Raw genomic sequence first — 20,943 nt, forward strand, 5'->3', positions numbered from 1 at the left:
CAAGACCGTAACTGTCAAACGATAATAATTAATATCTGGTCATGAGCCCCAAATGGGGCTCGACATCAAGACTTACTGACTGACTGACTGACTGACTGACCGTCAGTCGCAATGTAACTCTGACTCTGACTCTGACTGTCTATGGAATCACCCTGCGGAGGCGCTGTCGAATGCATCCACCGTGACCCTGCGAGTCGTAGGAGGGGACGAAAAGGGAAGTCTCAAATCTGAGACAGTAAAATATGGTCGCAAGTACAAAGGGACTCGGACCCGAGAAAGACTGCGCTGGCAAGGACCAGCAGCATATACAAAAGACAGACCCGCCCTGTCATAAGAGAGGGCGCCCCACAAAAACAAGACCATAACTGTCAAACAGTAATAAATATCTGGACACCAAGACTTACTGACTGAATGACCGTCGGTCGCAATGTGACTTTGACTTTGTCTATGGAGTCCGTTGCTGGGCAATAGGCTGATCTTTGTGTGGTCATTGCGGAAGCTACATAACGAGAGTATTCGTCAGTATTGAGCCAGATGACTGACAAATGACAGACCCGACCTCTCGTCAGAGAGGGCGCCCCACATGGACAGGACAGTAACTTTCATTTAAAAAGTAAAAAAAATATATATATATATATATATATATATAGCAACAGGCGTGACCAGAGTGGTTTGAACGGCTGTTGTACTGCGATGTGGAAAGGAAATGGAAAAACTACCACATTATCACTTTTCCTGGATAGTCTCTTTCCAAAAACAGAGATACCATGTATGCGAGATTAAACTGGAGGGGCGGATAGAAGTGACCAGAAGACGAAGAAGAAGACCTAAAAAAGATGCTGAATGACCTTGGGGACAGGAGAGGATATTCTCATTTGAAGGAGAAAGCTGAGATCGCATTAAGTGGAGGAAATGTTTTGGAAGAGACTGTGGACCTGTCGTCTGACAGATTACTGATGAATGAATGAATGATCATGAGCCCCAGCCGGGGTACGACACCAAGACAGGCAGACTGACTGACTGTCAGTCGCAATGTGATTTCGACTTTGACGTGTTGATCCAGCATTGAGGATTGAGTATTGAGTATTCAGTGTGAGTATGAGTTACGAGCATCTGAGAGTAGAGGAAGCAAGGAATACAGAAGATCGCCTGTGAGGATGTCAGATGTGATTTCGAAGACTTTATATGTGCGACGGTGCATGCAACAGTGGATTAGAAGATCTTGTGTGTGTGTGTGTGTGTAAGTCAGCAGTAGAGCTATGATTTGAGTGTAATTGAGAGAGTGCTTGTAACCAAATTGTTAATAAATCAAATCATCCAAACTAGAACCCGTCATTTCGTCACGCGTACCCTCCTACACGTGACAATATTTATTGGACACTTTAACACATAACTCGTGACTACACTTTACGAATCACTGTCACACAGACTAGTGTTCTCAGTCACGGTGTTCACTACTCTGCTTGGTAACGCCTTCCAACAGTGGACGTTTCTCTGCTCCCCGGCTCACGTCCTCGCAGGCTGACGGCCATCTCACACCAAATTTATAGCCTTCTAACTTCCGCCTCTAAACTCTCTCGTAATGGTAGCTGGCCCTCGTTATATGTCCTCGGCACGGATCAAACAGAAAACACCGCTTCCAGCAGATCGTATGTTGTTGCGTGCTTGTCTGTTGTGGCAATCGCGTGATGACTAGCAACGGGCGTGTGTGCAGAGCCATTCCTGACTTTCAGCAGACGTGCCAGTGGGCCTGTGTGCTGCAGTGTGGACAAGGAAAGGAGCCATATCCCGGGAAAGAACGGGCACATCAGTGGTTTGTAAAGTTTCACAACTCTTCCCATATCCCTTATTGTAACCCTGCGGCAATGCAGGCGAGCGAACTGTTTATTGATGACGCCCGCCCACCATCAATCATCCTACTACTAATCGCGACATTATCCGGTCATTAGCTGCAAAACTCGCCTGCAGTCAGGCCATTACCTGCAACCAATCTGAACGGCTTGACATCGGTCGACTAAAACCATTTTCAGATAAGAATTTCCTGTTTTCATAAAGAAACATTAAACAAGAGCGCAGAAAATGTTAGAGGTTAAAACTTTATCCGTAATCATAAGCCAAGCAGACTCTTGCTTCAGGAAATTGATTTATTCTTGATTAAAACCCTTGACGCTCACCTCAATGTTAATCATGCCGAGCTCGTGACGTCACTCGAGCACACAGTATGTGGCAGCAGAGGTTCGATGCGCGGGTTCTGAGCTTCAGAACACAAAACGGATCGACTTCAGGGACACTTGAATTGATTTGAGAAGCTCGAAACTGGTTTTCTTGATGCATTTCAAAATAGCCTTCCGCGCCATCAGTGGTCACTGTACTAGCTTCGTGTCGTGACGTTCCGTAGCCGGAATTTTGTGTGCAGTTCTTGTGTTCCACGTTCTTGCCGCATTATAAGCCCGTCTTAGCTCTGTTCTTCACACCTTAATAAATTTCAGTTCGGCACAGAACACGAAGGAAGGGCCATGAGTTAGAGGCAGAGTTACTTTGCGAGTGACGGTTTACCGACAGTCAGTTCATCTTGGCGCCAAGTTCATCGAGGCTCACGACCAGAGATTTTTTTCGACGTATTGCTTTCGGTCATAGTTCTCATGTAACATCCTCCGTGATTGTGTCTTGCGAATATGCTTTGCCTTCCGTCAGCAAGAGACTCCAACCGGCTACATTCCCCTGCTCTCGGGCAGCACACTTCGTTTGCCGGTTGCAAGGGTAGCCTATTTGAGCCGTGTAATCGGCCCGACAGCTTTTCTGAGAAGATGACATCAACATGTGGGCCGCGCGAAGCTGACACGATAAAGTGGAAGGACTGCTTCAGTCTGACGTCACTCTCCCACGTGACAATTTGAAATTGGTGAAGTGGGACAGCGCTTCGCTGCGGAAGTTTGCGAGAAGTTACCTGGCCATGGCTGTCCCCTCTTTACGCATGTAGCGCCTCTTAGCATCTTCGAACGAATTTTGTTGAGATTTTGAGACTCTTGCTGAATCTTATCGTGTGGCTCGAGTTTCAGTAAAAAGAAGGAAAGGAATCGGACAGCAATACCGGACACTTCACATGAAGACCTGCGCGTGTTAACTCGCTGAATTTCATGTTTCGGACAAAAGTTCCAGACTAAATTGAAGCGCACATTTTGCACCGAGTGCAGTTTTTCCCCCCTCAAAATTCGAGCGGTTTTTGAGATAATTGAAGCTGGATTGGTGAATGCGTGGATTTCCTAACTTGTTTGTGAAGACGCTGCACTTCTGCATCGAAGGGATCACTCCCGGTAGTACGGCCCTGCCATGACGCAGCCCTCACTCGCACTGGGGCCAAGCACAAGGAACTGGGGTGCAGAGAACAGGGTGACAAATGTCTTGTCCACACCCACCCACCCTACCCGACCTTCTGGCATCATGCGTAGCAGCAGTTGGGGCGAAAAGAAAAAAGGCAAAATAATGGCGTCCGCCCTTTCAGTCTGTTGAAAGTCATTAAGGGACAAGGGCTTCCTGGCGAGGGGAGGGAAGGAGCGCTGTACGTGAGGAATGGTACGGCCTTCCGGCGCCAGGTATCACCAGCGAGCCTAGGTCCACCATTGCGCGTCTGGAGAACAGAGACGCACAAGCGTTCATCAGCCTCTGAGCAGTTCGTGTGACTTAGCCCCCTTCATCCACACATCTCGACCGTGATGCTGTGTTGTCCAACATTATTATTATTATTATTATTATTATTATTATTATTATTGGAGAGGGTGGGTTTCCCCATGCGCCGTGACCAGTTTGATCTATTGTGCGTCCCCCTATAATCTTCTACCAGCCTCTATACTCTACCGGTATTGGTGCTTACCATCAGTCCCTACTCAGCCAGCGATGTCGGCCTCTACTGTCTCAGAGGTATCTCAGTGCTTCCCCCATCTACCAGAGGCGTTAGAGACTACTGTTGGGCCGGAAATGTCCTTAATTTAGCTCAGTGGCCTCCTTTGGAGACATGAGGTTCTTTTACGTGACGTAAAGCTACGACACGGGACCCACGGCATAAAGTCCCTCCCAGAGGACTTGTTCCCTGAATTTTTCCGCCCTTAAAAATTCCACGACTTCCACCGGGTTTGAACCCGCGTACCTTGAGTCATGAGTGTTGTCCAATAAGGAACAAGCCTAAAGGGCCCCATGCACGTACAAGTCTGGCTCGCGAGTCCGGCTCGGCGAGCTTAACTCGGGAGCCGGGCTCGGATTAATTTCACCACACACGCATGAGCTGACTCTCAACTTTGCTCGTACACTTCAGTATCCAGAATGAGTTCATCGAAGCAAGTTGCAGTAGCGGCGATAATACTAGGTGAATTCGGTGTGTTCGGGAGAAAAAAGAAAAGAAAAAGGAGGGAAATATGGGCTAAGAACTCGTTGTTAAGTAGAGACACATTTAAATTTATTGAACTTATTGCAAATGATAGACCTGAAGGCTTCAAAAACTACTTGTATTTTTTATACAACGATTAATATGCAGACGTCGAAAGTGGATGACTTTGTGATGGCTTGTGTCTTTCTACACAACTTTCTTAGAAGGAACCATGGAACCCAGTATACTCCGGGTTCAATGTTGGACAGAGAAGATTTAGAAGACGCAAATGTTGAAGGCGACTGGAGGAATGAGCCACGTCAAGGTCGTTTTGATACGATTCGCAGTGTGCGCCAGGTGACTCCTAATGCGGAAGCGGCTGCCAGTCGAGATATGTATGTTGACTACTTCAATGGGCCAGGGAAAGTATCATTTCAAAACAGAATGGTGATCAACAGATTAGTACGGTAGTATCTTTGGCTGCACAGTAGCTTACATTAGTTTATTTCAGCTGATAGTTTCAATATAAATTCTGAGTGAAGGTCCTTAAATCTTGTGCTTTTTTTTATACAGCCTACCCTATTTAAATAGCTCTGTCAAGATAGTCGCGGCCCCTTATACGAACCTACTTCCTGTGTTGTAACAGGTCCTCATTACTGAACTTACTTACTTACTTACTTACTTACTTACTCATGGAGCTGAGCCCCTCTTGAGGAGCCGCCAATTCTGCAGCTACTGTAGAATTTCCCAGCATTTTATGGAACCCGAAGGTTCATCACCGTGTTCACAAGAACCCTCCACTGGTCCCTATCCTGAGCCAGATCTATCCAATCCATACCAACCCATCCTGTCTCTCTAAGATCCATTCTAATATTGTCCACCCACCTACGCCTTGGTCTTCCCTGTGGTCTCATTCCTTCTGGCTTTCCCACCAATATCCTATACGCATTCCTCGTCTCCCCCATTCGTGCTACATGACCTGCCCACCTCATCCTCCTCGACTTGATCACTCTACTTATACTTGGAGAAGAGTAGAAGTTATGAAGCTCCTCACTATACAGTTTTCTCCAACCTCCTGTGATTTCATCTCTCTTTGGTCCAAATATTCTCCTAAACACCCTGTTCTCAAACACCCTCAGTCTATGTTCCCCCCCTAATGTCAGAGATCAAGTTTCACACCCATACAGAACCACAGGCAAAATTATAGTTTTGTATATTCTCATGTTTATGATTTTGGACAACAGACGAGAAGACAAAAGGTTCTGGACTGAATGGTAGCAAGCATTACCCGAGTTCAGTCGCCTCTTAATTTCCTCCTGAATCAGGTTTCGATCTGTTATCGTTGTTCCCAAATATCTGAACTGTGCCACATTTTCAAAACATCTGTTTCCTATCTTTATGTCATGATTTTGCCCTGCATTTTGGTGACGAGACAGTAACATATACTTAGTTTTCTCTGTGTTTACTTCTAGACCAACCTCTTTACTTGCGTCAATTAAAGTCTGTGTGTTTTTCTTTATGGTATCTACATTATCACCCAGTAGATTCACATCATCGGCATAGGCCAACAGCTGATGTGTCCCGTTTAATTTCAGTCCCACCTGGTTTCCCTGGACCTTCCTAATTGCATATTCTAAGGCAAAGTTGAAAAGGAGTGGCGATAAAGCATCTCCTTGTTTTAGACCATTCTGGATAGGAAAATTATCAGACAAATGTTTACCTACACGGACTTTACTATACGTTTCGTTTAAACACATTTTAATCAACCTAACTAGTTTCATGGGTATCCCAAACTCTATCAGAATATTGTACAATACTTCCCTCCTAACTGAATCATAGGCTTTCTTGAAGTCTATGAATAGCTGATGTACTGTCTCATCGTACTCCCATTTTTTCTCCAGTATCTGACGAATGCAAAAGATCTGATCTGTAGTTGATCTGTTACGTCGAAACCCACACTGATGATCCCCAATAATTTCATCTATATATTGACTTAACCTTGAGAGAAGAATATTGGATAAAATTTTGTATGAAGTTGATAGCAGTGATAATTATTACAACCAGTTTTATCGTCCTTCTTGTGAACTGGTACAATAATACACTCCTTCCACTGATCAGGCAGTTTTCCGTAATGTCGAATAGAAGTAATCAGATTGTGAATCTTAGAACGTAATATTTCACCTCCTGCTTGAATAAGTTCTGCCTGAATTTGATCACTACCTGGCGATTTATACTGTTTCAATTTTGCAATAGCACTTTCAACCTCAAAAGGGCTAGGATCAGGCACTAACGGCTCAGCTGTATGGGTTTCTGTCTGCCTAACATCACTGACCCTGTGTACATTCAATAACTGAGAGAAGTAGTTCCTCCACCTATTCGAAATGTTGTAGGAATCTGCAAGCAGATCACCATTCTCATCCTTCACTAAGTTACTGCTAGGCTGGTAACCCCCTTAAAGTCGTTTATTCCTCTATACAGGTCTCTTATGTTCTTGTTCTTACTGTTCATTGCAAGGTCATCAATTCTGTCTTTCAGATATTCCCTCTTTTTGTTCCTGAAATGCCTGCTGGATTCACATCTTATATTGTTCAGATTATCCCCATTTAACTCGTTTGGATCCTGTAACCATTGCAATTTGGCCTGCTTTCTTTGACCTAATAATTTTGAGCATCCTTCATCGAACAATGGCTTATGCTTCTTCGGTTCATAATAACCTAGACCCTCTTTGGCAAACATTTTTATATTCTCTCAAATAGGTTTCCAGTTGTTATTAACATCCACCTCAGTTTTCAAGTTTTCCAAAGCTGCGAACCTATTTGAGATTTTAACACGATACTGCTCTTTACCCTCTACCTCATTTAATTTCTTGAGATTGAACCTCTCCATGTGAACTCTGTGTGTTGTTTGCTTGCTCACTGCCAGTCTTTCCCTAACCTTTGCCACCACCAGGTAATGGTCAGTATCACAGTCTGCTGCCCTGAATGATCGGACATCAAGTATACTTGAGTGCCGTCTCCTATCTATCAAAATATGGTCTATTTGATTGTGTATCTTCCCATCACGAGATGTTCAAGTAAATTTATGGATGTTACGATGTGGGAACATTGTACTTTTGACAGTAAGATGTTTTGATGTGACAAAGTTTACTACTCTAACTCCATTATCATTACTAATCTCATGCAAACTGTCATTCCCAATTGTTGGTTTGAAAATGTCTTCCCTCCCTACTTTGGCATTGAAATCTCCTAACAAAATTTTCTTAGGGTACTTCGGGAATTTATCAAATACATGTTCTAATTCTTCATAGAATCTATCCTTTATGTCGTCAATTTTATCTTCTGTTCGGGCAGGAACCTTCATAACAATTATATCACACCAGCGATCTTTTAGTATTATATATGACATCCTATCTCCATGATTTATTCTGATCGTCTTACAGTGCATACATTTATTCACCTTACTCTTCTCTCTTGCACTACATGTTTCAGCACCAAAGTGCCATCTTCAGGTGCTTTTCTATGTACGTCGAACTACTTCATTGCTTGCCCTGTTGTCCTTATACTAAAATAACTAAAATATATATTCGTCATATATAATGATAAATTTAAATATTAAAACTGTTCTGGATTTGTCATCCGTATGTCGTATCTCAGTACTCGAGTCACACCTATCTTCTTCTATCGGAGTATTCTTCCTACTTTCATGTGTGTATTGTGCTTTGTGTTGTGTCTTGCTCCTGTGACTGCGTGTGTTATACATACCCAGCAGACTCAGCAGTATAACACACGCAGTCACAGGAGCAAGACCACAACACAAATAACAATACACACATGAAAGTAGGAAGAATACTAGTTTGGCTCATTGGAACCCGAGCCTAGTCGGACTCGCGAGCCAGACTCGTACGTGTATGGGCCCCTTAACAATCATTACAATCACGTTACATGACTCCGTCCTGTAGTACCGTCATCAGAGCCTCGTGTAATGACAGCAGACTACTCAACACTGCGCTGTACACACTCCTTTTGAATGCAAGAAGAAGCGGTTGTGTTTGTTGTCATTGGGAAGTTTGGTTTCTAACCCTTTGAAGCTTGAAGAAGAAGGGAAAATGGAGGGGTAGTGAGAGAAAACACACTTAGGTGGGCTGACAGAAAAGATTTTCGTCTTTGAAGGTTCACAGGCAGTGTTTGCTCGCCCTACTGGTAGAGGTGCGTTTCAGATAGGGTAAAGGTTTGGGAAGTGACAGGAGAGGAGGCGAGCTGGGTTGTAAGACGAAGTTCGTGAATATAATATGTAAGAATTCAGTCCGTACCTCGCAGGAAACACATCACTTCTCCGCTACAAAGCCCAACCGGTTAATGCTTTTTAGGGATACAGTCGCTGTTTATTGTGAGAACCATATGGAACACACAGATACACTTCCAAATCATATATAAGAAAGCAGTTTGTACCCCACAGGAAACACATTACGTCTCCGCTACAAAGCCCAACCGGTTAATGCTGTTTGGGGAAACAGTCGCTGTTTATTGTGAGAACCATGCGGAACACACTCTGCTGGCAGAATGTAGCGTTTTCTTAGTGGTGAAACGATTGAAACATATAGTTAACACTGTGCTTTAGAGAGTTAAACTTATTTGACGGCAGTTCGAATGTTGTGGATTTTGAGGGTCTGCCCTCTCTCAGTGGAGCGCAGCCGTGCTTGAGAAGCGTATAGTTGCTCAGCTAATCAATAAATTTCTTTCGTTTCCTGGAAGTCGAGAATTAATTACCGTGTTCACAAGAGGCCTTCCACTGGTCCCTACCCTGAACCAGACCAATCCAATCCATACCACCCCAGTGCTATCTCTCTAAGGTCCATCTTATACTTCATGGTGTTCCTAGTGGCCTCTTTCCTTTTGGCTTTCCTACCAATATCCTTTATGCATTCAGTTCCCCCATTCGTGCTACATTCTTGTCAATCTCATTCTCCTCGACTTGATCATTCTAATTGTACTTGTCGAAAAGTACAAGTTATGAAGCTTCACATTATGCAGTTTTCTGCAACCTCCCGTCACTTCATCCCTTTTCGGTCCAAATATTCACCTCAGCACCGCGTTCTTAAACACCCCCACTCTACTTTCCTACCTTAATGTCACATACGAAGTTTCACACCAATACAGAACCACGGGGAAAATGATAATTTTGTGTTTGTATGCAACAGACGAGAAGATCGAATGGTAGCAAGTATTACTCGAAATTTATGTCATTTTAATCTCCTGAATAAAATTTCGATTTGCTGCCGTCGATCCCAAATATCTGAACTGTGCCACATTTTCAGTGGATCTCTGTTGGCTGCGTTTCGGTTAAGACCTGTATGCTGACAAATGTACTTGTTACGTGAACTGTTTTATTGTTTGAGGTCGAATAAACCTTAAATATAGCGTCAGGATTTGTACGTGAACTCTGTCGAGGTTATCCCGTGTTCTGTAACCTCAGGTGCCCTTTCCTCTTGCTCTTCTGCCTGTTAGAGTTGGTACGAGCTGGGCATTATGCAAACTGTCGCCTGTCTAAAGTGAATGGCGAGCTGTTACCGCAAGATATCAGATCGGTTCAGGGATGAACAGTTGTTCTGTTACTGCCCGACAGAAGTTCGGAACGTACAGAACTTACAGACAGCCCTTACGTAATTAATCTGAGACCTTTTTAAATGACAAGCTTTCCATTTAAACACAAAGAAAAGCGTTAACCAGTCGTCTTGAATTAGAGTCGGGAATCGGTTCAGAGTTCATCTTGTGCGACGAAAAGATGTCAGAATATGCCGCGTTTGTCCGTCTGTCCGGATTTAACCAGTTAGAGAACCGCTGAGTGGATGTTGATGAAATTTGATGTACATGGAGGATCGGTTAAAATCGGACAGCAATACCGGACACTTCACACGAAGACCTACGCGCGTTTGTACACGCAACTCGCTGAATGTTTCGGAGAAAACTTAGTAGAGACATGTGAACACATATAGTGTTTGTGGAGTACACTTTCTCGTAAGTCAGTCGCGTAAGTAGGAGCTCGCCGCCTCGTTCTGGTTAGCGTTGCCCAATGTACGCTCGAGTCTTCCACCAGATGACTTGCGCCCACGTTTAGTGCCTCCCACCCCCGCGCGTGGTTAGCAACATGGCCTGCAGATGTACTGTGTGACCCAGTTCCGAAACCACAGCTATCCAGTGGCGAGTCACGTGTCCGCCACTGCTCGTCAGGAACGATCGTGCATTTTGATGTGGGCCCAGCGCCCCTCTATACTATTTTTGTTACAACCACATTCGCTTCCCCCCACTCAGTTCATGCCTGGGCTAACATTAAAGGGGGCTGGGTGGGGTCTCGTTCTGCGGGATCTTGTAGCTGAGGTAGCTCAGTTGATGTAGCGACTGGACGTCCGAGGAGACGGGGTTGGATTCTCGACAGGAGCATATAACGTCCATAATGTTCAGACCGGCTCTGGGGCCCACCTAGCCTCCCATCAAATATGAACCGGGGGCGATTTCCCTCGCGGCAAGGCGGCTAGGGCGTGAAGCTGACCACTCGACTCCTACTGCCGAGATCAAGTATGGTGGAGCTATACCTCCACTCCTCCACACGTAGTCCTAACGTGGTGCTTAATTATTTAAACCCAGACATAATGTTACCTATTATTATTATTATTATTATTATTATTATTATTATTATTATTATTATGAGTTTAGTAGCCCATTTAATGACGCTGTGAGTAACTCATAGTGTGTAGCGTCGAATGGTGGGATGAATTTGAAGTGATCGTGTCCTAATTTGGTACATTGCCTGGACGGACTGAAGATAACGACAGAAGACGTCAGTGAGGATATCCAATCTGCGGGCTCAGATACGAACCCGGGATATCCCGAATATGAAGCAGGAGTGATGCACATTCGATCGTGACATTGTCTCCTTTATTTTTAAAATATTCATGACCCACTGAAGGGGCATATCTGAGCTTTCAGACGATGTCAGGAGCTGTGAGTGTTGGCTGTCTGCAGTCATTAGGTGGATAGCTCAGTACCAGAAGAAGCAGCTCTCCACTTCTTGACGTTAATCTAATTTTTGCTTCTGCCCGTCAGCCTGAAGGGACGCAAGTGCAGTGTGATGTCGGCGCGTACGCACTGGGGACTGCACCGCTTGGCTCTCGCCAGCAGGAAACATCTAGCACGATACAGGATGATTCATTCGGAGCAGGCTCCGAATTAATTATTAGTAGGGCTCGGATTTCTATGACATGTCACATTTTTATCCTGGCATCTTTTCACATGTATAATTAAATATAAACGCATTTCTGACTCCTGTGAACACGAAAATACGGTTTTTATTGGTCATATAAATGCATATTTGAACCATATTTTAGCTTTAGATAATATTTGGGCCCGAAGTGATATAAAATCATATTTTTGGTCATATTTTAGGCGAGTTTCACTTATTGCTCAGAAATATCTTTGCAAGTATTGGCAACGATGTTATTTGGAACTTCATTTCTTAGAAATAGTTGGCCTTGTGTAACGGGATTTGAAGGAATACTGTACAGTGTGAAGGGTAACAGTTCTTGACCTGGCGTGGAATCAACCACTTTGAAAAGAGAAATTGCCACCTCTGCCTCTGTTTGTCTGTCTGTCTGTGTCTCTTTTTCTCCTCCACTGCAGTGATACCTGAAGTCCACTTTGTTTCTTGCATATTGGTGAAAAAATTTTTTCATCCACAAAGCGGAAAATTTCTACCCTCTCTCCGAAACCCGTCCATTACAGTACTGTATTCATAACTCCAGTTGTTCTGTATAGTTTCAAGATGCCTGAAGTCAAGTGCTCTAATAGCGTGAAGTTGCGTGGTTTTATTAAAGAGTTTGGTGACAAATATTTTAGTACTGACGGAGAAATTTTATTTTGCAAAACGTGTGAAGTGAAAGTTACGGCAGACAAACGTTTTACGGTGCAACAACACTGCAATACAGCTACACATAGAAGCTGTGTAAACAGAGAAATTACCACGGAAAGTAGACAGCGATTGTTGTTTGAAAAGTCATCCTCCAGTTCACCAAAATCAGGAAATGCCTCCGAGTTTTCAAAGGATCTTTGTACTATGATGGTTTCATCAAATATTCCATTACATAAAGTAGATACACCTAGTTTCCGAAACTTCCTCGAAAAATATACAACTCATCCCATTCCGACCGAATCCACATTAAGAAAGAACTATCTCACTTCCTGCTACGATGTTACCGTCAATAAAATAAGAAACTGTGTCGGAAATAATAAAATATGGGTGTCTATCAATGAAACTACCAACGTAAGTGGTAGATTTGAAGCGAACGTTGTTGTTGGTATACTGAAAGATGACCAGCCTCGAGATATATTCCTATTGGCATGTGAGGTGTTGGAAAAAGTGAGTAACTTCCATCACTGTTGTTTTCGACAATGCGATGAATTTGCTGTGGCCAAATAAGGTAGAACGAGAGAATGTGCTGCTCTTCTTAATGGATGCCACTCCATATATGGTAAATAAAGGCAGCAAAGGGACTTCAGGTACTGTATCCCAAAATGATTCATGCAACGTGTCTCGCACATGCTCTGCATAGGGTAGCAGAAGAGGTGCGAGAGAGCTACTTTGATGTAGATAAATTAATAGCAAATGGGAAGAAAATTTTTGTTAAGGCTCCACTTCGATTGCAGAAGTTTAAAGGAGAGGCTCCATCACTACCCCTTCCCCCTAAGCCTATTCTAACACGATGGGGGACTTGGCTCGATGCTGCAGATTATTATTGCACACACTACAGTGTGATTGAAAATATCTTCATGAAGTTTGACAGATGATTCGTCTCCAATTCGAACTGCACAAAATTTGTTTTCATCAACCACGTCAAGAAATCTAGCGTATATAAAATCAAATTTCAGTGTGATATCAAAATCCATCATTAGACTTGAAGCTGTGGGCATGCAAATGTGCAATGCATTACAAATTGTTAAGAAAGTTGAAAGTGAACTACATCAAGCACAGGGCGAAGTTGCTGTGAAAATTAGTGCAAAATTACAAAATGTGCTCCAACGAAATCCTGGATATTCAACACTGTGTACAATTTCTGACATTCTTTGTGGCAAAGAAGTTGAATTTGACAACAGTGAATTAGAACTTGACGCAAGTGATTTGACTTGTTTTAAGTATGCCCCTGTGACATCTTGCGACGTAGAAAGGAGTTTCTCCAAATACAAGGCCATTGTTAGTGACAATCGGAGGTCCTCAAGTTCGGGAATTTGAAAATGCATGTTGTCATTCGGTGCAACTCTGCTGAAAAGGAAGATTAAGGTACTGTACAAATTATTTACCTGCAACTATTAGCACACTTTACTTTACTTTTCACTCTAAACTAACCAATACTTTCCTTCATGTTTTCTCTTTACAGGGTCAGCAATGTGTTGTGATGGATGCTTCACGGCTTAAAGACATTTATTCAGAAAAAATAACTTTGTACACTTTTCAGTAAAACGCCATTCAGCTTCTCTCTTTATGGGGTCAGCAATGTGCTGTGATCGATGCTTCAGAGCTTAAAGATATTTATTCAGGACAAAATAACTTTGTAAACTTCTTAATAAATTGCCATTCTTAGGAATTTTTGTTAAATATTTACTTATTTTTTGTGGGCCATTCTGTCATATTTTGCCATTTTTAGGGCATAAATGCATGCATATTTTCAAAGTTTTTAGGTCATAGAAATCCGAGCCCTAATGATTAGAAAATGCACACTAACTTACCGCTGGAAACGAAACATGGCGACTACATACCTCGGTAGACGTGGGGATAACTGGGTTACAGAAGATGCGAAATAGGTTTTCCTTCGCTTGGAGACACAGGCCGACAGGACGCTCCTTTCTCGCAAATGTTGCAGCCTGTAGACAGGCAGGCAGCATGCGCAGTGTTGCGAAGTATACGATGATGCCAGTTTTACATTTCGATCTGTAAATTATTGCGTGACTTGCAGTGATTGATTCGGGACTCCTCCAAGTAAATCACCCTGTGTTCCCGAGCAAAACTCACAGTTCCTACTTACCAAATTGCACAGGTATGTAGTCCCCAAGTCTGCAACTCTTTTACTTTTATGATGAACTTGTTGCTTCTGTATACGTTAAAACCGTCGCAGGGCCGCCGTGTTAACTGGCCCACGCACAGTGTTTATGGTTTGTCTGCCCCCCCCCCACTCCACGTGCCCAGCTCAAATAGCTCATACCAGGAGCTAAAGCAAATTCCGCACGGCTTCCATGCGGTAGTGGCCTAGTTTAAGGATATATGTCCTCAGCCGGGGTTTGAACCAGGCCCTCCCGACTGCGAGGAAACAGCCAACCCGCTGTGTAACCTTGGCTCCTGTGGCAGTGAGTGTGCACGCAGCGGTCATTATTGTGTATCGTGCATAGCTTGTAGCGGCGCTCTCAGTCACGAGGAAGCGGTCGTGGCCTGTTTGTAGGTACTACCGCGGCGTTTGTGTGGCGAGACACGGAAATTACGAGGAACCTCCGTTAGGGCAGCCCGTGACCCGTTCGAGTTCACAAGCTTTACTGTTTCAGAGGTACCAGGTAGATGGTTTCATTGTTCTCTTGTTTAACGGCGACGTGTCGATGAGCGTGAGCATGCCGCACCAGAGTTTCAGATTGCGAGGAAATGTTGCGCCGATTGGTTCGGATCGTCTGAGAAGCGTGAAGCTCAGGAGTCCATCCTCCAGGAATAGGAGCCCCTGCTATAGTTATATATATCGTATGGTATTTCTTCTTCTTCTTCTTGTGTTGCTCCCGCTTGGAGCATATGGCGTGCGTGAAACGCTTCGTTTCACTTCTTAATCTAAGACAGTTGGTAGGACTCCTTGGACGGGGGATCAGCCCGTCGCAAGACCGCTAGTTAACACAAATGGAAATTCAAGCCTTCAATAGGATTCGAACCCACGATCCCAGTGTTCAAGCCGGCGAAGACATTTCATGCATTAGACCGCGGGGCCACCGTGATAGGCTTCCGGTATTTAGGCTGTGATATTTATAAATGGAAGCGAACCTCGATCCATTCATCTCCATAAGCACCGGAGACGAGGCGCACTCTGGGTCACACTTGTCAGTTGCTTCTGCCACCAGCCCGGTCACAGAGGACATGAAAACTGGGCGAGGGAGAAAGGATGGGTGGGATATGAAATCGGATTGTGAATTCTGCAAGCGTGCAAAATTATAAGACTTCTTGTGTCTGGCAGCCGTGAGAAGTTGGCAGCTGAGACGTTACTCTGCAATCAGCAGCATCATAGTGAGATCGTTAGCTCTGTTTTGTGCAGAGTGTCAAAGGGTTTGTTTGTAGGCGCACAGAGCAGGACAGCGGCAGACGGTACTGCCATGAACACTGCAGACGGTACTGGAATGGAACACTGCATGTGGTAACTGAACAAAACAATATAGGCGGTGTTGGAACGGAACACTGAAAATGGTAAATGAACAGAACACTATAGACGATACTGGAGCGGAATACTGCAGGTGATAACTGGAACGGAGCACTGCAGACGGCAACTGAACAGAACACTATAGACGGTACTGGAGCGGAACACTGCGCGCAAGTAACTAGGGCCTTGTGGGTGCAAACCGACCTCAGTTGGCGCTCGGATCTTCCTACCCGGTATACAGCATGCACTTGAGTGGGGCAGTTGGATTGCTGTGGCACTTATGGACGGGCCTCCACATTCTAACGGAAAACTGTTCTCATTTCATATAGATGGAAGAATCTTGTTTTAAACAGTTAATCTAAAGAACCTATTCTTATGAGGTAAACACAGAGAAATTCAAGTACAGTGGAACCTCGCTTAACGAGCACCTCTCATAACGAGTAATTCGCATAACGAGCAAAACAAAATGTACAAAAATGACTCTCTTAACGAGTGACGTTTCGCATAACGAGTGACGAGAGGGGAAGTCCCGGACTGTGCGCTTGCTACATCAGTCTGTGTTTAGCACTCGTTCCGCTAGCTCTTAGTGTCGCTTGTGATCACACATTTTTCCAAACTTGTGTTCAGACATATTATTTGTGATTTTTTGTGCCCCTTGCAAAAATATCCCCGAAGAAAAAGCCGAAAAAAGATAGCCATAAGAGAATAAAAATAATCGTAGAAGTGAAACGTAAAATCATTGAAAAGCGAGAACGAGGTGTGAGCATGGCTGATGTAGCACGCACATACAGTCGGTCTACATCAACAATTTGCACTATCCTCAAGAACAAGGACAAGATTAAGGAGACAGATGCTTCAAAGGGAGTGACAAGAATATCCACGCAACGGTTACGTATTCTCGACGATGTTGATGGGTTGCACCTCATATGGATAAACGAAAAGCAATTGCAAGGCGACACTAATAACGAGAACATCATCTGTGAGAAGGCGAAAGTGATTTTCGCCGACCTCGTTAAGAAGGCGCCAGGAGCATCAACGGCCGAAGGAAAAGCATTTAAAGGAAGCGGTGGGTGGTTCGAGAAGTTTAAGAGAAGAACCAGGATCCACAGCGGTGTAAGGCACGGTGAAGCAGCAAGCTCCGACACAGAGGCAGCAGAGAACTTCATCGGCGACTTCAAGAAGCTCGTAGATTCTGAGGGTTACCTGCCGCAACAGGTTTTTAATTGTGACGAGACGGGTCTCTTCTGGAAAAAGATGCCGAAGCGAACCTATATAACAGCAGAGGATAATGCACTGGCCGGCCATAAGTCAATGAAAGACCGTCTCACCCTGCTATTTTGTGGCAATACAAGCGGAGACTTGAAAATTAAACCGCTGCCTGTTTACCATTCAGAAATTCCAGGATCCTTCAAGAAGTGTAAAGTCCAGAAGAGCAGGCTAAATCTGATGTGGAGCTCCAACAAGGCTTGGGTGACATGTGACCATTTTTACTGATTGGATCAATGAAGTGTTTGGTCCTTCTGTGAAAAAATATTTGCTTGAGATGAATCTGCCACTCCATGTCTTGCTTGTTATGGACAACGCTCCTGCCCATCCTCCAGGCCTACAAGATGACCTACTTGAAGAATTTAAATTCATCAAGATCCAGTTTCTGCCTCCCAACGCCACTCCGTTACTCCAGCCTATGGACCAGCAGGTTATTTCTAACTTTAAGAAGCTGTACACTAAAGCACTCTTCGAGCGTTGTTTTGAGGTAACTGAAGGGACCAAACTCACTCTCAGAGAGTTCTGAAAATATCACTTCCACATAGTTGCCTGCCTCAAGATGATCGAAAAGGCGTGGGAAGGGGTTACCAAGAGAACCCTCACTTCTGCTAGGAAGAAGCTTTGGCCGAGGAGCGTTGTCGAATGTGACTTTGAGGAGTTTGAGATAGTACCTGTTGATCCTGTAGTCAACAAGATTGTGTCTTTGGCCAGGATCATGGGGCTGGAGGTGGATAACAATGATATTGATGAGCTTGTGGAAGAGCACAGCCAAGATCTGACCACCGAAGAGCTTATGGAGTTGCATTGTGTTTCACAGCAAGAAGTTGTGGAGGAGAGTTTGTCAGAGGAGGAGGAGGAGGTAACAGAAAAGCAACAATCTTCTGGCGCAATAAGAGAAATGCTGAAAGCATGGGAAACTTTTGCATCGTACATTGAGAAGCATCACCCTAATAAAGCAGTGTCTATGCGCTCTACAAATTTATTTAATGATAATGCTCTGTCGTATTTTCACCAAATTTTGAAGCGTCGGCAAAAACAAATGTCTCTAGACAGCTTTCTAGTAAAAATTAATTAGATATGTATCATAAATAATAAACTAATTATTTCGATTTTTTTGTTTGTTTTTTCCTGCAAATCTTAATTCGGATTCTAGGTTGGTTCATTCCGCATAGAATAAAAGATGAAGATGATTCACGCTCCTTAACCACGTATAAATAATTTTTTTTTGAATAAACGTTATACATAAGGTTTTTTGAGTATTTTTTTCGGCATGGAACACATTATCATATTTTACATTAATTTATATGGGAAAAATTATTTCGCTTCACGAGTGTTTCGCATTACGAGTAAGATTCTGGAACGAATTATGCTCGTTAAGTGAGGTTCCACTGTATATATTTCTGTCTTGTCATCAAAATGCAGGGCAAAATCATCACATAAAGATAGCAGTGCGATCCTTTGAAAATATGGCTCAGTTCAAATGTTTAAAAACGACAGAAACAAATAAAAATTTTATTCAGGACAAAATTTAGAGGAGACTGAATTCGGGTAATGCTTGCTACCATTCAGTTCAGAAGCTTTTGTCTTCTCGTTTGCTGTCTAATAGCTTAAAAATATGAATATACTGTAATGTACAAGGCGTTTGCGTGACAAATAATAATGGATTCTGGATTTGAAGATTGGATTTATTGGCACTTTAAAATTACAAGAAACTATAAGGGCTATCGAACTCCTTCTGAACACCGCGTGTCTTGCGAATCTATCACTAATCTCGGACTGATCTCTTCTGCTGCTTGAATTCATGAATTCACTGCCTTTTGTAACTTCCACGCGACCCTAATAGAGATCATGGCTTCCAGATATTCCGCTACTGTGTTTCATGAAACCATTTTCTCGGAATCTTGTGTTAATTTCGGGCATCTCTTTGATTCCTCCAAACGTGTTCGTTGCCGCAAAACGTGTTTTAACAATCCGTTGTCTAGCAATGGATATTGCAATACAAAACTGTAATTTTACATATGGTTCAGTATGGGTATGAAAGTTGGTCTCGAACATTTTGGGAGGAACATAGACTGAGGGTGTTTGAGAAGAGGGCGCTGAGCAGAATATTTGGACCAAAGAGGTATGAAGTGACAGGAGGTTGGAGAAGACTGCATAATAAGGATGGTGAAGTTAGTCAAGGAGGACGAAGTGGGCGGTCCTACTAAAAAGTCTAGACTTAGATGGGAGTATAATATTACAATGAATCTCAGAGAAATGGGTTGTGAGTGTGTGAACTCGATTCATTTCGTGTAGAGTAGGGACTATTGACGTGACCTCTGCAGTTGATACATAATTACTTAATCTATACTTTCGTTTCTCCAGGTTTCCAGCGGCAGCCATTCACTGTACCGACGGGGCTGGCAAGTGGGAGACACTCCAGGAGCTCTTGGGCTCGTGTCTCGCCTTGACGGAAGTTCTTGTGAGTTCCTTTACCGCCTCCAGGCAAGTGCCGCTGGTATGGTACGATCGCTTCCTTCCACATCCCTTCCGATTCGCTGTTAGTAATTACACCACCATTCGGTAGTTAGAGGAGTCAGGATAGCTCAGTCGGTACAGCGACGGGCTGGCCTGCCGGGATTCGATTTCCGGCAGCGTTAAGATTTTTATCTTCTCCATAGCATCCAGACCGACTCTGGGGCTCACCCAGCCTCCTATGCTATGGGTACCTGGAGCTCGCTTATCCCAGGCGTAACGAGGAGGGGGCGTGAAGCTGACCACTCACCCCCATCTAATGCCGAGGTAAGGAATGGCGGAGCTATACGCCTTCATGGCGTGGTTCTTAATTAGTTAAGCACAGAGACAACTTTACCTTTCCCTTAGACAGTGAGTTCGGGCTCCAGAAATAGTCGTTAGGCCAACTTAAGAGTGCCCAAGCTCAATCCAGGGCTCCTACTGCTCGTCACATGTTATTGGAATGGCCAGTCAAAGAGGGCGAGATTGGCAGGGCATGTAGCAAGAATGGCAGGGACATCCTTAGTTTTGTTGCGAAAGCCTGAAGTAAAGTGACCAGGAGGTAGGTTTGGTCTTAGATGAGACGATAGCACTAAACTGGGTCTTAAGAGGAATGGGATGCGAAGATGTGGACTGCAGTCAAGGACCAGTGGAAGGTACTTGTGAAAAGGACTTTCGGATGTGGTGAAATGTTGAGAATTTCTTGAACGGCTGAGCGACTACTAGCTTCTGAAGGGAGACTCAGTTCCATGGAGTTAGGTTGACCTGTGCCCCTGAGGTGGACACTGATGTTAGTCAACGTGAGGAGTTAGACCACCGGCGTGCATACGGCCAGCTTGACCCTCGCTGTGGACAGACCCCCAATTAACGCTTGGTGTGCAGCTAGCTCTGAAGACGAACCCCCTACCCTGGGTGCAATTCCTTCATTCCCACGCCCACACAAATATTGTCAACTGAGCTACTCAATTTTCTCTTCTTCGTTTACTTGTAGAAGTTTCTGTCCCCCCCCCCTCTTTCTCCAAACCAGCAAGATGGCTGACAGTCCCCTCCCACTTTGCTTCCTTATGCCCATTTGGATTCAACAAGAAGAAGAAGAAAAAATGCTTTATATATTTCCAACTTGTTCGGCCCAGTCAGCTTTGAAACTTCAACTAGCGTCCGTCCGTCCGTTTTCTGATTGTCTTGTCAAGGAGCGACTACGAAATATATCTCAGGTTTATATCTGCCAGCAACTTCTCTCCTCGTCCTCCTTTTTATGTGTTTCTTTTTATTCTCTTGTGGGCCTGGAAACCGCCGGCTTTTTCTGCAGAAGAAGCCAATCTCATTCGTTTCTCTCATCCGCTTTCAATTTTCTTCATGCCTCTCTCTCGCTGCCTCAGTAACAAGCCCGACGGAA

At 44.1% G+C, this 20,943-nt stretch overlaps 1 long non-coding RNA gene across 1 annotated transcript in view; it reads left to right on the top strand.

The window, feature by feature from the left end:
* The window catches only part of LOC117282260, a 114,829-nt gene extending 95,304 nt beyond the window's left edge, over positions 1-19,525 (top strand). The window contains exon 3 of the long non-coding RNA XR_004512953.1: positions 19,419-19,525. This is a non-coding gene — a long non-coding RNA (uncharacterized LOC117282260). The remainder of the gene's footprint in view (positions 1-19,418) is intronic.
* The last annotated feature ends 1,418 nt before the right edge of the window (positions 19,526-20,943 follow it).

The sequence above is a fragment of the Cryptotermes secundus genome, unplaced genomic scaffold (assembly GCF_002891405.2).
Source record: "Cryptotermes secundus unplaced genomic scaffold, Csec_1.0 scaffold833, whole genome shotgun sequence".
Lineage (NCBI taxonomy): Eukaryota > Metazoa > Arthropoda > Insecta > Blattodea > Kalotermitidae > Cryptotermes > Cryptotermes secundus.